Here is a 14,826-nt window from a genome sequence, read left to right as displayed (position 1 = left end):
AGAGCGTCAGCCTGTGGACTGAAGGATCCCAAGTTCGATTCCAGTCAAGGGCACAGTGAGGGTTGTGCAGGAGGCAGCTGATCAATGATTCTCTCTCATCACTGAGGTTTCTCTCTCTTTCTCCCTCCCTCTCCCTTCCTCTGAAATCAACAAAAATATATTAAACAAAAAACAAAACAAAACAAAGCTCTTGAATCAAAAACTTCTTTTGCTCTGGCTAGGTGTTTCAGTTAGTTGGAATGTTAACCTGTGCACCAAAAGGTTGCAGATTTTATTCCAAGTCAGGTGGGTATAGGAGGCAACCCATCGATATTTCTCTATCATGTTTTTTTCTCCCTTCTTCTTTCTTTCTAAGAATCAATAGAAACATATCCTCGGATGAGGATTAAAAAAAGCACACAAACTTCTCTTATTTTTATTTTTGAAATGGAAGTAAGTCTTAAATCATAAAAGCTGTTTTACATCCCCACACACAGAGCACCCAGAATTTAATTTTATTCCTTGGAGTATTTCATTTGGCTGTTTTTTATATACATCAATTATTTTTTAAATTTTTATTTTATGTATTGATTTTAAGGGAGAGAGATCCATTTGTGCACTTATTTGTTCCACTTATACATTCATTGGTTGAGTCTTGCATGGGCCCTGACCTGGTATCGAACCCTTGGCATATTGGGACGATGCTCCAACCAATTGAACTACCCGGCCAGAGCCTATACACCAATTCTTTATCACTTTTAACTAACTATTTTTCAGTTATTCCTATTATAGATTTTTTTCTTACTTCATTTCTTTTTTCGTTGTTATGCTCAAATAGGATTTTCCTTTCAAACCACGAAAGTTGTATAGGCGAATTGAAACAAGCAAAACATCATTTGAGGTACATGAAGAAAAACTCAAAATCTCCAGTTCCTCTCCTCTAAGCTACTCAAGTGAAATAGCCTAGTATTCCATAATTTTCTCTATGTTAGTAGAAACACATATACCTACAGATTCATCTTCTCTTATTTTATAAGATTATCATGATACCATATACATTATTCTATAACTTCTATTTTTTTACTTTTTATGATATCACATTTTCTTTTTTCTTTTTTTTTTTTAATTTCTTTATTGATTAAGGTGTCACATATTTGTCCTCATCCTCCCATTCCCATCCCACACCCCTCCCCACGGATGTCCCAACCCCCTGTTGAACTTAACCATTGGTTAGGCTCATATGCATGCACACAAGTCCTTTGGTTGATCTCTCCCCCCTCCCCCCACCCTCCCTCACATTTTCTTTTTTATCATGGAATAGATAACTAATTCCTTGTTCCAACTGCATAATATTCCATTTATTTAGGTTCTATCAGTGAGCCATCCCTGCGAGGGCTACTTTTCTAGTTCTTTCAAAATGAAGTATTTCACTTGTAAAGAAGTGTCACATAGGAAGTTTCCCTACTACTAAGAAGCTTTGAATAAATTGTTGACTCAAGCCTTAATTTTTCATCCATTCCATAAGGGTATTGGACCAGATTATTGCCAAGGTCTCTCTGGTTCTTACTGTGCTCAAATTCTTGTCAGGTTATTTTTAGAGAATTTTTATTAGGTCCTAGATTGTAGGATTTGGTCAACTTTTCAATGTCATTTGTATATTTAGAGCATGGATTAAAAGACTGATTCTCCAAACGTGTTATTTTTTGTATTATAGTTTTAACATGGTGGTATTCATAATTAGAACATGATGTATGAAGTAGTCTTTCCCTAAATTTTACTTTATCCACCTACTGTGGTATCTAACAAGACAGGAAAAATCTCACTGAGCCTCTGATTTATTCTTCTGGTTTACGGTGTGCATGATTAAATTATTAGCTACTAGAGGCCCAGTGCACAAAATTCGGGCACTGGTAGGGTCCCTAGCAGTTGCTGGCTGCCGGCCGGGACCTCCCTCTCTTCCCCAAGCCAGCCCCACCGCCTGGTTGAACTCCCAGACGAACTCCTGGTCAAGGGGACAATTTGCATGCTATGCTTTTATTATATAGGATATCTGTGTTAAGATGAGTGCTAGTTTTAGGAATAAAAATTTTATATTTCAGCCCAGCAGGTGTGGCTCAGTGATTGAGCATTGACCCATGAACCAAGAGGTCACGGTTTGATTTCGGGTCAGGGCACATGCCTGGGTTGCAGGCTTGGTCCCCAGTAGGCGTGTGCAGGATTCAGCCAATCAATGTTTTGCATCTGTGTTTTTGTCTCTATTCCTCTCTCTTCCTCTTGCTCTAAAATCAATAAAAACATAAAAAATAAAATTTTATACTTCACTAATTTATCTTTTGTTTCTTATACTAAAATGTTAGGATTGAAGTTTTAAGAGTTAATGTTAATATTCCCTAATCTCTTAAATTGTCTGTTATTCCTACCAAGAGCAAACCAGTGTTGTTACAGTATTGAAATGCCAATGTCCGTGTCAGGCATTTTGTTGATCCTTTCAGGGAACTAAATTTTTATAATTTGGCTAAAAGTTTGCATAAATTTTCCCTTGCGGCCCTGGACTTGGAAACAGGAAGCATGTATAATTTTATATTCATAAGAACCTCACAAGAGGGTGAAAGGATGATGGGATAGGATCTTACAAAGCTGTGCTATGGCAGATTGTCTTGGACAGTTCATAGTTGGCTGTTTATTTAGATACTTTTTAAATGCCTTATAAATTATCCTGAAACATTTAAGGCAATCCTATATAATAAAAGCCTAATATGCTAAGTGTCCAGTCGGTTGGTTGGCCGTTCAACCAATCAAAACGTAATATGCTAATGATATGCTAAGGCCACTCAACCACTCGCTATGATGTGCACTGACCACCAGGGGGCAGACAGTCGACTGGCCAACCAGTCACTATGACGTGCACTGACCACCAGGGAGCAGATGCTCTGATCAGTAAGTTAGCTTGTTTCTGGGGTCCGAGCGATCGAGACTGAGTAAGATGGGCCAGACACGTCCTGGAGCCCTCCCGCGGTCCCTCCCCAGCTGGCCACCCTCCTCCGTTTCTCCCCGGCCCTGATTGTGCACCGGTGGGGTCCCTCGGCCTGGTCTGCACCCTCTTGCAATCTGGGACCCCTTAGGGAATGTTGGAGAGCCGGTTTCAGCCCAATCCCACAGGCCAGGCCAAGGGACCCCACTGGTGCACGAGTATGTGCACCGGGCCTCTAGTGTATATATATAAAAGGCTAAGCGACTATCCAACCGGCCAGTAGGTATGACGCGCACTGACCACCAGGGGGCAGATGCTCAACACAGGAGCTGCCGAGCTGCGGTGACTTGGCAGCGGCGGTTCTCGAGTGACATCAGCACCCGGGAACCAGAGAGGAGGGAGCCCGATTCCAGGGTGCGTCACCCGAGAACCACCCTCTTGCTATCCGGGACCCCTCAGGGGTGTTGGAGAGCCAGTTTCAGCCCAATCCCCGCAGCCCAGGCTGAGGGACCCCACCTGCCGGAGAGACCCCGCTCACTCTGCAGATGACCTTTGAGCCCCAGTGCCACCCCAGGTGCAGCCGGTTGGGAAGGGGCTGTGGGAGATTGATTCTAGGGCGTGTCCGGCCCATCTCACTCAGTCCCACCCCGCCGGCCATGTTCTAATTAATTTCCTTTGAATGTGCATGAATCCATGCACCGGGGCACTAGTGTGGTTATAAAAGGCCAACTTAATTTCTTAAGTACTATAAGTATAATATCCAGATTTAGGTTTATAAGGCAGAAAATGTAGGAATTCTAGGATTCTTATTTTACAAACCTACATACTTAAAATACTTGAATAGAGATATTCATTTGTTAAAGTGAAAGCATCTTACCTTATAATAGAGAAACATGCAAATTGACCGCATCTCCGCTATGCCCACGATTGGGCCGGCAGGAGGCTGGGGGCGGGACTCCGGGTGGCATATCCACTGTTGAGAAGTTCAAGATGGCGGTGCCAAGTGGCCGGGCCCATGCCGCCGCTCCCGGGGGTGCCTGAAGAGATCGGCACCCCGGGGGGCGTGGCCGGGCCCATCGGCACCCCGGGGGCGTGGCCGGGCCCATGCCGCCTCTCCCCGGGGTGCCTGGGGCGATCGGCCACCGGGGGGGCGTGTCCGGCCCCTCCCGCCCCTCCTGCCCCTCCCGCCCCTCCCGGGGGTCGATCGGCCACCTGGGGGGCGTGGCCCGGCCCCTCCCGCCGCTCCCGGGGGTCCCAGGGGCCAAGGCTTTCCGGACCTTGGGCACCAGCGGGGAGCCTGCACCGATCGCAGGAAACCACTGGGGGTCGGCTCCTGTGATCGATAGCAGGGACGCTGGGTGCGGCGAGCCCAAGGCCAGGAAAGCCTGGGGTGGAGGCTTTCCCGGCCTTGGGCACCAGTGGGCAGCCTGCATGGATCGCAGGAAACCACTGGGGGTCGGCTCCTGCGATCCTTAGCAAGGATGTTGGGTGCCGCCGAGCCCAAGGCCACCGCCCGGGGCCAAGCCCCAACCCTGAAAAAGGCAGAAGGCGGTGGCCACAGCCAAGGCCTGGGTCCCTGGTGCCGGCAGAAAACTGGTGCAGGCAGCCAGGTGAATGAAGGTCTATTGCACGAATCTTCGTGCAAACGGGCTACTAGTATAGAATAATAATTAACATTCTTAATAAATAGTTCTTGAGTTTTCATAAAGCTAGAAGGAACCTGAGATTCTATTTAGTTTGAGCTTAGTAATTCATCCTCTCATTTTATAATTTAGGAATCTTAGGCCCACAGAAATTGTGTCCTGCCCAAAATCATGCAACAGCTTTATGGGAAGATCATGACTAGAACTCATGGTGCATTCTGCCATGCTCAGCCTAGCTCTTTTTCTATTCTGTTACCTGTGTTTTATTTATTTTTATTTTTAAAATATATTTTTATTAATTTCGGAGAGGGAGGGAGAGGGAAAGATAGAAGCATCAATGATGAGAGAGAATCACTGATTGGCTGCCTCTTGTATGCCCCCTACTGGGAATTGAGCCCGCAACCTGGGCATGTGTCCTTGATCAGAATGGAACCTTGGGACCCTTAAGTCCGAAGGCCAATGCTCTATCCACTGAGCCAAACCAGCCAGGGCTGTGTTTTATTATCATAAATAATTCTAATATATTCTCAAGACATACCCAGTTGATTTTATAACTAATAATTTGACATTTGTATGAAAACCTTTTTAAAAATATTTTTATTGGTTTTTATTGTTTGTTTTTGTTTTTTTACAGAGAGGAAGAGAGAGGGATAGAGAGTTAGAAACATCCATGAGAGAGAAACATCGATCAGCTGCCTCTTGCACACCCCCTACTGGGGTTGCGCCCGCAACTAAGGTACATGCCCTTGACCGGAATCGAACCTGGGACCCTTGAATCCGCAGGCCGACGCTCTATCCACTGAGCCAAACCGGTTTCGGTTTTTTATTGGTTTTTAAAGAGAGGAAGGGAGAGAGAGAGAAATATTGATGTGAGGCAAACCATCGAGATCAGCTGTCTCCTGCAGGCCCCCTACCAGGATCGAGCCTGCTACCAGCCATGTGCCCTGACCAGGAAATCAAATGGCAACTTTTTGGTGCACGGACAACGCCCAACCAACTGAGCCACACCAGCCAGGCCTGAAAACATTTTTATTTATTTTTAATCCTCACCTGAGGATATTTTTTTCCATTGATCTTTTGAGAAAGAGTGGGGTGGGGAAAAGAGAGAGAGAGAAACATCCGTGTCAGAGAGACACATAGACTGGCTGGCTGCCTCCTGCACACACCCTGACATCAAACCCACAACCGAGGTACATGCCCTTGACCAGGAATCAAACCCATGACCCTTCAGTCCACAGGCCGATCCTCCAACCACTGAACCAAACTGTCCAGGGCTGAAAACATTTTAAAAAGTGGATATCGAAGTTAGGAAATGTTTCCCTGGGCATTTGGCTTTATTTAATTTCCTTATATGAATGGTGCAGCAGTTGTGAACCCAGGACATCTGTGTTTCTATTTATTTGTGTGCTTGTTTGTTTTTTACAGTTGTCATATGTAATAAAGTTTTTTCAGAATATAGGTAAATGTTAAATTAAAAAGTATAATCAGCATATGTATAGTTTTACAACAGAAAGAGCAGGAAAGTGTCAAGAAAGACTTAAGTCTGTAGCTAATTATATGTATGCCATAGGACAAATCATGTAACCTCTGGGGGACTCTGTTTCTGCTCCCACTTAATTAGAATCCTTCAGGGGTTCTCCTCAGGACAAATGTATTGGTTTTAAAATATTTGTTAATTGAAATGTTACATACACAATGTGAAGTGCACAAATCATAAGGATGTTGAATTATAAAATGTACCCTATTGTAATCACTACTGATGTATTTTGAAAAGTATCCCTCGATGATTATGATAAGCTTTCATTGTTAAACAAAACCCTGGACTTGAGACTATAAGTGACCTCATGCCTTTTACAACTCCTTCTAGAGTGAAATTAGCAGAAACTGGTAGAGAGAACAAATTTGGGCAATCGCGAAAATTTTACTTTGAAGAGGTTTATGGGGCTTATATAGTCTTCTTCTGATGTATCTCTTCCTGTTTGCCCTTTTTCCCTTTCTGTCTAGGTCCTGGATAGAATGGAGAGGGGTCCTACTGAACCTCTATCTTTTCTGAGAGTGGTCAGAGTTCTTACACAGGTGTGTTGATTCTATGAAGTTTGATTTATAAAAACTTGATTTCTACTTAAACAAAGGATTAAATTAGAAATAGACTTTTTAAAAAGAAGGCATTTTGATCTCAATGTCTGTAGATTATTTTACTTTGGCAAGCTGCATTTGGCCTATGGGTTGGACCCAAAGTGACTGAGTTAAAATCTGCATAATACGCTCTGGCCGGCTTGGCTCAGTGGATAGAGTGGCAGTCTGCAGACTGAAGGGTCCCAGGTTCAATTCCGGCCAAGGGCACATGCCTGGGTTGCGGGCTCGATCCCCAGTACGGGGTGTGCAGAAGGCAGCCAATCAATGATTCTCTCTCATCATTGATGTTTCAGTCACTCTCCTTCTCCCTTCCTCTCTGAAATCAATAAAGAAATAAATTTTTAAAAATCTGCATAATAGAAAAGCAGTTGAGTCATGTCTTTTTCTGTTCTGTTGGAAATAAGCAGTATGGAAGAGTTCTTTATTGGCTACATGGAAAGTACCAAGGAAAGATGAAAAGTTGAATATCTTAATTGTCCATGATTCTGGAGGGGATTGAAGGCATGGATAAATCCAAGAAGGAAAATAGTTATTTGGTCCTCTTTCTGATACTCTCAGAATTGATAACATTGGAAAAAAATCAAAGCTATCTTTGCAAGTCTCTGATTCAGAGAAGAGCCAAGTGTATATTATCAGTTTTTGTTTTGTTTTTCACTCATCTACTTCTCTCATCACCATGAATGAACTTTATCATTAATCAGACATAAAAACTCTAGCTCAGTGATTTCCCAAACTTCTCTTCACATTCCAGTCACTTGATGGAGCTCTGCAAATTACTTATGCCTTTGTCTCCCTTCCCACACCCAACTTCTTTGGGATTTTGTTCTTTAGTTGGCCTGGGAGTATGGCCTGAGCTTTGGAATTTTTAAAAGATGCTTAGGTGCCCTAACTGGTTTGGCTCAGTGGATGGAGCATCGGCCTGCGGACTGAAAGGTCCCGGGTTCGATTCCGGTCAAGGGCATGTACCTGGGTTACGGGCACATCCCCAGTAGGAGATGTGCAGGAGGCAGCTGATGGATGTTTCTCTCTCATTGATGTTTCTAACTCTCTATCCTTCTCCCTTCCTCTCTGTAAAAAATCAATAAAATATATTAAAAATATTAAATTTAAAACATGAAATAAAAGTTACTTAGGTGATTCTAGAGTGCAGACAGGTTTGGGACCTCTGCTCTAGCTGGTTAAAGCAAATCTGGCCACTATGCAACTTAACTTTTTTTTTCATAAATATTTAGATAAATAATCAAGAATCCTGAACTTGAAATCTTTTTAAAATATATATATATTTTGTATTGATTTCAGAAAGGAAGGGAGAGGGAGAGAGTTAGAAACATCAATGATGAGAGAGAATCATTGATCGGCTGCCTCCTGCACGTCCCACACTGGGGATCAAGCTCGCAACCCCTGGCATGTGCCCTGACTGGGAATCGAACTGTGACTTCCTGGTTCATAGGTCGACGCTCACCCACTTAGCCATGCTTGCTGGGCTAGAATCCTGGGCTTGAAACCTAAGTTTTTACTAGAATGTAAGCTTCATAAAACCAAGTACCATGTCTTTAATTTTCTTCACCATTATATCTTGAGCTTTTAGAATAATACCTAGTATATATTGCATGCTTAAGTAATTTGTTGAATGAGTAAATGAACCTATCAGTCTCTAGTGAGCTGAAAGTATGCTTTACCCAATACTTGAGTGGTCTGAGATACAGAGTGGGGTGATGTTGGCTCTGTCACTTATTAGCTTAAGCAAGTTTGTTCTCTGTACCTCGGCTTCCTCATTTGTAAAATGGGGGTTACAGGATCTATTCCATGGGGAATAATTGAGTTAATAATGCAAAGCACTCAGAGCAATGCCTGACACATAATAATGTTCTGTAAGTTTTAACTACTGTAGAATTCAAGAAGTCCTGGTTTCTCTGCAGTTTAGGTAATTTATCTGTAGAATACTGTTTAAGGGATAAGGTAGAATAATGGAATCAGCTGCATTAAATGTAGTTAAAGAAATCCTGAGAAAGAGGTGATTTTTTTTTTTTTTTGGTCAACTTAATGAGGCATAATTTACATACAGTAAACTGCATGCATGGGTTTTGTTTTTTTTTTACTCATAAATGTAGTACTTTTATTTTAAAGTTTAAAAGTTACACAAATAATAGATACTTATACATAGGAAAATGTTTTAGACAGCTGCATTGCTATTGGAGTGACTCTTACAGAGTTAGAATTATGTCTAGTTTTGGTTTCTGTATTTTAACCCTAGAGTCAGAGAAATCATTTAATCACATATCATAAATAAATAAATAAATAAATAAATAACGCTGCAATGAACATAGGGGTGCATATATTCTTTGGTGATGAGTTTTAATAATATATTTATTAGTTTATAGTACTTCTTCTGAAACAATCACCACATCAAGTACAGAAAATTTCTAATTCCCTAAAAAGTTTTTATACTCTTGATTTTCAATCTGTCCCTCCAGCGCCCCCATTTTTTAGAATTTTGTATGAATGCATTCATACATTATATTTTCTTTCGTGCTAGCTTTCACTCAGTATAATGATTTTTATATTTATCCATGTTGTTGCATGTAGCAGTAGTAGTTCATTCCCTTTTAATGCTAAGTACCGGTATTGCTTTGTTGTATGGATATAACATGTTTGTTTATCCATTCACCTGTGTTGTTGTTTTTTAAATATATTTTTACTAGAGGCCCAGTGCACGAAATTCATGCACGGGGGGTGGGGTGGAGGGGGTACCCCTCAGCCCAGTCTGCACCTTCTTCAATCTGGGATCCCTCTCACAATCCAGGACTGCTGGCTCCCAACTGCTCACCTGCTTGCCTTCCAGATTGCCCCTAACCGCTTCTGCCTGCCAGCCTGATCCCCCATAACCACTCCCCTGCCAGCCTGATTGCCCTTAACAGCCCTCCCCTGCAGGCCTGATCACCCCTAACTGCCCTCCCCTGCAGGACTGGTCACCCCTAACTGCCCTCCCCTGCAGGCCTGGTTCCCCCCAACTGCTCTCCCCTGCAGGCCTGGGTCCCCCCCCAACTGCCCTTCCCTGCAGGCCTGGTCGCCCCCAACTTCCCTCCTCTGCCGGCCTGGTCACCCCTAACTGCCCTCCCCTGCAGGCTTGATCGCCCCCAACTGCCCTCCCTTGCAGGCCTGGTCCCTCCCAACTGCCCTCCCTGCTGGCCATCTTGTGGTGGCCATCTTATGTCCACATGGGGGCATCCATCTTTGACCACATGGAGGCAGCCATCTTGTGTGTTGGAGTGATGGTCAATTTGCATATTACTCTTTTATTAGATAGGATAGAGGCCTGGTGCACGGGTGGGGGCCAGCTGGTTTGCCCTGAAGGGTGTCCTGGATCAGGGTGGGTGTTCCCTTGGGGCATGGGGTGGCCTGGGCCAGGAGCCTGTGGTGGTTTGCAGGCCGGCCATGCCCCCCAGTGACCCAAGCGGAGGCCCTGGTATCTGGGATTTATTTATCTTCTATAATTGAAACTTTGTAGCCTTGAGTGGAGGCCTGGGTGTGCAGAAAGCTTTGCTTCCTCCATTGCTGGGGAAACCCAAGCCTCCTGCTCACTCTGTGGCCACAGCCATCTTGGTTGGGTTAATTTGCATATGCGCTCCTGATTGACTGGTGGGCGTGGCTTGTGGTGTAGTGGAGTGGTGGTTAATTTGCATACTACTCTTTTATTAGATAGGATTGATTTCAGAGAGGAAGGGAGAGGGAGAGAGAGATAAACATCGATGAGAGAGAAACATCGATCAGCTGCCTCCTGCACAACCCCTACTGGGGATGTGCCCTCAACCAAGGTACATGCCCTTGACCGGAATCGAACCCAGGACCCTTCAGTCCGCAGGCCGACGCTCTATCCACCGAGCCAAACCGGTTTCGGCCTGTTTAATTTCTAGTTGGTCCTTTTTCATATCCTCGAGGGTCTCGCTAAATTTATCGGCCTTTTCTAGGAAATTCTTGAAAAACCTTATAACCGTGATTTTGAACTCTATATCCAGTCGTTTGTTTTCCTCCATTTCTTTCGTTTGTGATCTGTTTCTTTGTCTCCGCATTTTCGCTGCTTCCCTGAGTTGGTAGGGTAGCTTTGTGTGGTAGGTGTCCTATAGGGTACAATGGCTCAGCTTCCCCAGTTACCTGAGGTGGACACTCTTGGTGCACCCCTTTGTGGATTGTGTTTACAGCCTTGTTGTAGTTAAGTCTTGATTGTTGTTGATATCACTAGAAGGAATTGACCTCCAGGCCAGTTGGCTGTGAGAATCAGCTGTGTCTACTCCAGGAGAACTTCTGTGCTGGAGACAGCCTTATGGGACAAGACTTGGAAAATTGCAAAAGCCTCTGTGCTCAGCTTGGATGGGGTGGAGTCTCAGGGCTGAGCAGACAGTCTTGGCTTCCCGTCAGCCCTGCCCTATGAGGCCCCTGGGTCTCAGTGTCCCTCGGTAATCACTGCAAGCACCTCTGAGAGAAAGCCGCCCTCAAGTTTCGCCCGCTGCCAGACAGTCCAGTTTCTCCCCCAATGAATCTGGATTCCCAGATTCTCACCCAGAACTGGAATTCAGCGCAGTCGGGAGCTTCCGGTTCCCTCCAGCTCAGCCTTTTGCAGCTCCTCTGATTCTCCGTGAGTTTTTCTCTTTCCTTCTAGTTGTAGAATTTCCACTCAGCCAACTTTCCTGTGGTTCTGGATGATGTCCTTTTTGTCTTTTAGTTGTAGTTTTGAAATTGTTGTGCGAGGCAGCAGTTTAGGTGTTTACCTATGCCGCCATCTTGGTTTCTCTCCCCATAACTATTTTTATAACTGGCAATTTGTACTTCTTAATCTCTTCACCATTTTCACTATTCCCCTAACCCCCTCCCATCTGGTGACCATCAGTTTGTTCTCTGTATCTGTGCATTTGTTTCTGTTTTGTTTGTTCATTTATTTTATTTTTTAGATTCCACATATAAGTGAAATCACATGGTATTTGTCTTTTTCTCTCTGACTTATTTCACTTAGCATAATATCCTGTAGGTCCATCCATGTTGTCATATATGGCAAGATTTCATTCTTTTTTATGACCCAGTAATATTCCATTATCACAGTTTTTTATCCACTTGTCTATCTATGGACACTTAGATTGCTTCCAAATCTTGGCTGTTGTTAATTATGCTGCAGTACACATAGGGATGCATATATCATTTTAAAAAATATGTTTTATTGATTTTTTAGAGAGAGAGGAAGGGAGAGAGAGAAAGAGATAGGAACATCAAGAGCGAACCATTGATTGGCTGCCTCCTGCATGCCTTCCTATTGGGGATGGAGCCCGCCACCCAGACATGTGTCCCTGACTGGGAATTGAAGCAGCAACCTCTTGGTGCATAGGACGATGCTCAACCAACTAAGCCACTCTGGCCATCCCTTTTGAATTTTGCCTTTTTACTCCTATGTATTTTGACGTGGGAATCGAACCGTGACCTCCTGGTTCATAGGTTGATGCTCAACCTCTGAGCCATGCCGGCCAGATTCCCCAATTTTTTTTAAAAAAATATATTTTTTATTGATTTCAGAGAGGAAGGGAGAGGGAGAGAGAGACAGAAACATCAATGATGAGAGAGAACCACCATTCAGCTGTCTCCTGCACGCCCCCCACTGGGGACCGAGCCCACAACCCAGGCATATGCCCTTGGCGGGATTAAACCCACGACCCTTCAGTCCGCAGGCCGATGCTGTATCCACTGAGCCAAGCCAGCTAGGGCCCCAACTTTTTAATATGAAAATTTCAAACATACAATGATAATATTTTGTTATATTTGCATAATTTATCTACCTATCTACCTGTCTTTGCTGAATACTTTGAAAATAAGTTGCAGACATTATGATACTTTATCCGTAAATGCTTCAGCATGCATTGCTAAGAATAAAGGCATTCTGTACACAATCACAAATAACATTATCACACCCAAGATTTTGGGTTTTGAAGAGACCAGATCAGTTTTGTTGTAGTGTGTTTCAAATTATAGATTTGATATGTCTTCATGTAATCAATTACTTCATGTAATTTTTTTCTTGTAAAAATTTCTGTATGAAATGTTTCTTGTTTCTCTATCTCCTGAATTTCCTATTAAGGAGAAATTGGGTTTTAAGACTTAATTACCTCTAAGTTAGGTATTTTTGGTAATAATACATCATAGATGATGTGTTACATTTCAGGTTACATCATATCAGGAAGCTGAGTTTGATCATTAGGGTTAGCTGGTAACTGTCAGATAACTCCATTATAAAGGTACTAATTTTCCTTTTGCAATTAGTAAGTAATCTATGGAATAATTTCTCCCTTCTCTCCTGATTTTCCGTTTTCTCTGATCTCTCCCTTCTCTCCTCATTCTCTGACACTGTGGGAATCTTCTGTTTCTCAACAGTTTCACCAAATGATTTTTAACATCTGTTTAACCACTGAGCCATGCCAGCTGGGCGGGTTTTACTTTTCTGATCAAGAAGGGTTGTTGAATTGTGTCAAATGTCTAGTATCTGTGATGATGATCATATGATTCTTTACCCCTTAGTTTTCTAATACTGAACCTTCAGTGCATTCCTAGAAGAAACTTGAGTTGATCATTGTGCATTATTATTCTTTGATATACTCTTGTATTCTTTTTATTTATTTATTTATTTTTCTTTATTGATTAAGGTATTACATATGTGTCCTTATCCCCCCATTGCCTCCTACCCCTCCACTCATGCCCTCACCCCCCTAGTGTCTGTGTCCATTGGTTATGCTTATATGCATGCATACAAGTCCTTTGATTGATCTCTCCCCCTTATCCCCACCCTCTCCTACCTTCCCTCTGAGGTTTGATGGTCTGATCAATGCTTCTCTGTCTCTGGATCTGTTTTTGTTCACCAGTTTATGTTGTTCATTATATTCCACAAATGAGTGAGATCATGTGATATTTATCTTTCTCCAACCAACTTATTTCGCTTTGCATAATAAGGTCCATCCATGCTGTTGCAAATGGTAGGAGTTCCTTCCCTTTTATAGCAGTGTAGTATTCCATTGTGCAGATGTACCACAGTTTTTTAATCCACTCATCTGCTGATGGGCACTTAGGCTGTTTCCAAATCTTAGCTATGGTAAATTGTGCTGCTATGAACATAGGGGTGCATATATCCTTTCTGATTGGTGTTTTTAGTTTCTTGGGATATATTCCTAGAAGTGGGATTACTGGGTCAAATGGGAGTTCCATTTTTAGTTTTTTGAGGAAATTCCATATTGTTCTCCACAGCACTAGTCTGCATTCCCTCCAGCAGTGCATGAGGGTACCTTTTTCTCCACATTCTCTTCAGCACTTGTCATTTGTTGATTTATTGATGACTAGAGGCCCATTGCATGATATTCGTGCAAGAATAGGCCCCTGGCTTCACTCACAGCTGCCCGGGAGCCGGCAAGTCCCCGCTCCCTGGCCGCCCGGAGCCAGCAAGTCCCCGCTCCCGCCAGGAGCCGGCAAGTTTCCCCCTCCTGCCTCCCGGGAGCCGACACGCCTGGAGCCGGCACATCCTCGCTTCTGTCTGGAGCACCACTCCAGTAGCTCCCTCCGCCGCCCCCCTTCCCCTCATAGCAGGCTTCACTCCGCTCTGCGCCTGCATATGCAAATTAACCTCCATCTTTGTTGGGTTAATTTGCATACTCTGATTGGCTATGGGCGTAGCGGAGTGATGGTTAATTTGCATGTTTCTCTTTTATTAGGTAAGATAGCTATTCTGACAGGTGTGAGATGGTACCTCATTGTTGTTTTGATTTGCATCTCTCGGATAATTAGTGACTTTCATATGTCTCTTGGCCTTCTGTATGTCCTCTTTTGAAAAGTATCTATTTAGATCCGTTGCCCATTTTTTTGATTGGGTTGTTTATCTTCCTTTTGTTAAGTTGTATGAGCTCCCTGTAAATGTTGGAGATTAAACACTTATCAGAGATAACATTGGCAAATAGGTTCTCCCATGCAGTGGGTTTTGTTGATGGTTTCCTTTGCTGTGCAGAAGCTTTTTATTTTGATGTAGTCCCATTTGTTTATTTCCTCTTTAGTTTCCATTGCCCTAGGAGCTGTATG

At 43.4% G+C, this 14,826-nt stretch overlaps 1 protein-coding gene across 6 annotated transcripts in view; it reads left to right on the top strand.

The window, feature by feature from the left end:
- Positions 1-14,826, top strand: part of NCOA6 (nuclear receptor coactivator 6) — a 100,177-nt gene that overhangs the window by 14,735 nt on the left and 70,616 nt on the right. Inside the window, exon 2 of one of the 6 annotated variants that reach the window (XM_079783612.1) lies at positions 6,598-6,669. The exons of the other annotated variants lie outside the window; for them this stretch is intronic. The gene's annotated coding sequence lies outside the window, so the exon portion shown is untranslated. The remainder of the gene's footprint in view (positions 1-6,597; positions 6,670-14,826) is intronic. 6 annotated transcript variants of the gene reach the window in all.

The sequence above is a fragment of the Cnephaeus nilssonii genome, assembly GCF_951640355.1.
Source record: "Cnephaeus nilssonii genome assembly, chromosome: 11".
NCBI lineage: Eukaryota > Metazoa > Chordata > Mammalia > Chiroptera > Vespertilionidae > Cnephaeus > Cnephaeus nilssonii.
Note: the sequence above shows the minus strand (reverse complement) of the source record. Positions and strands in the feature narration are given on the sequence as shown.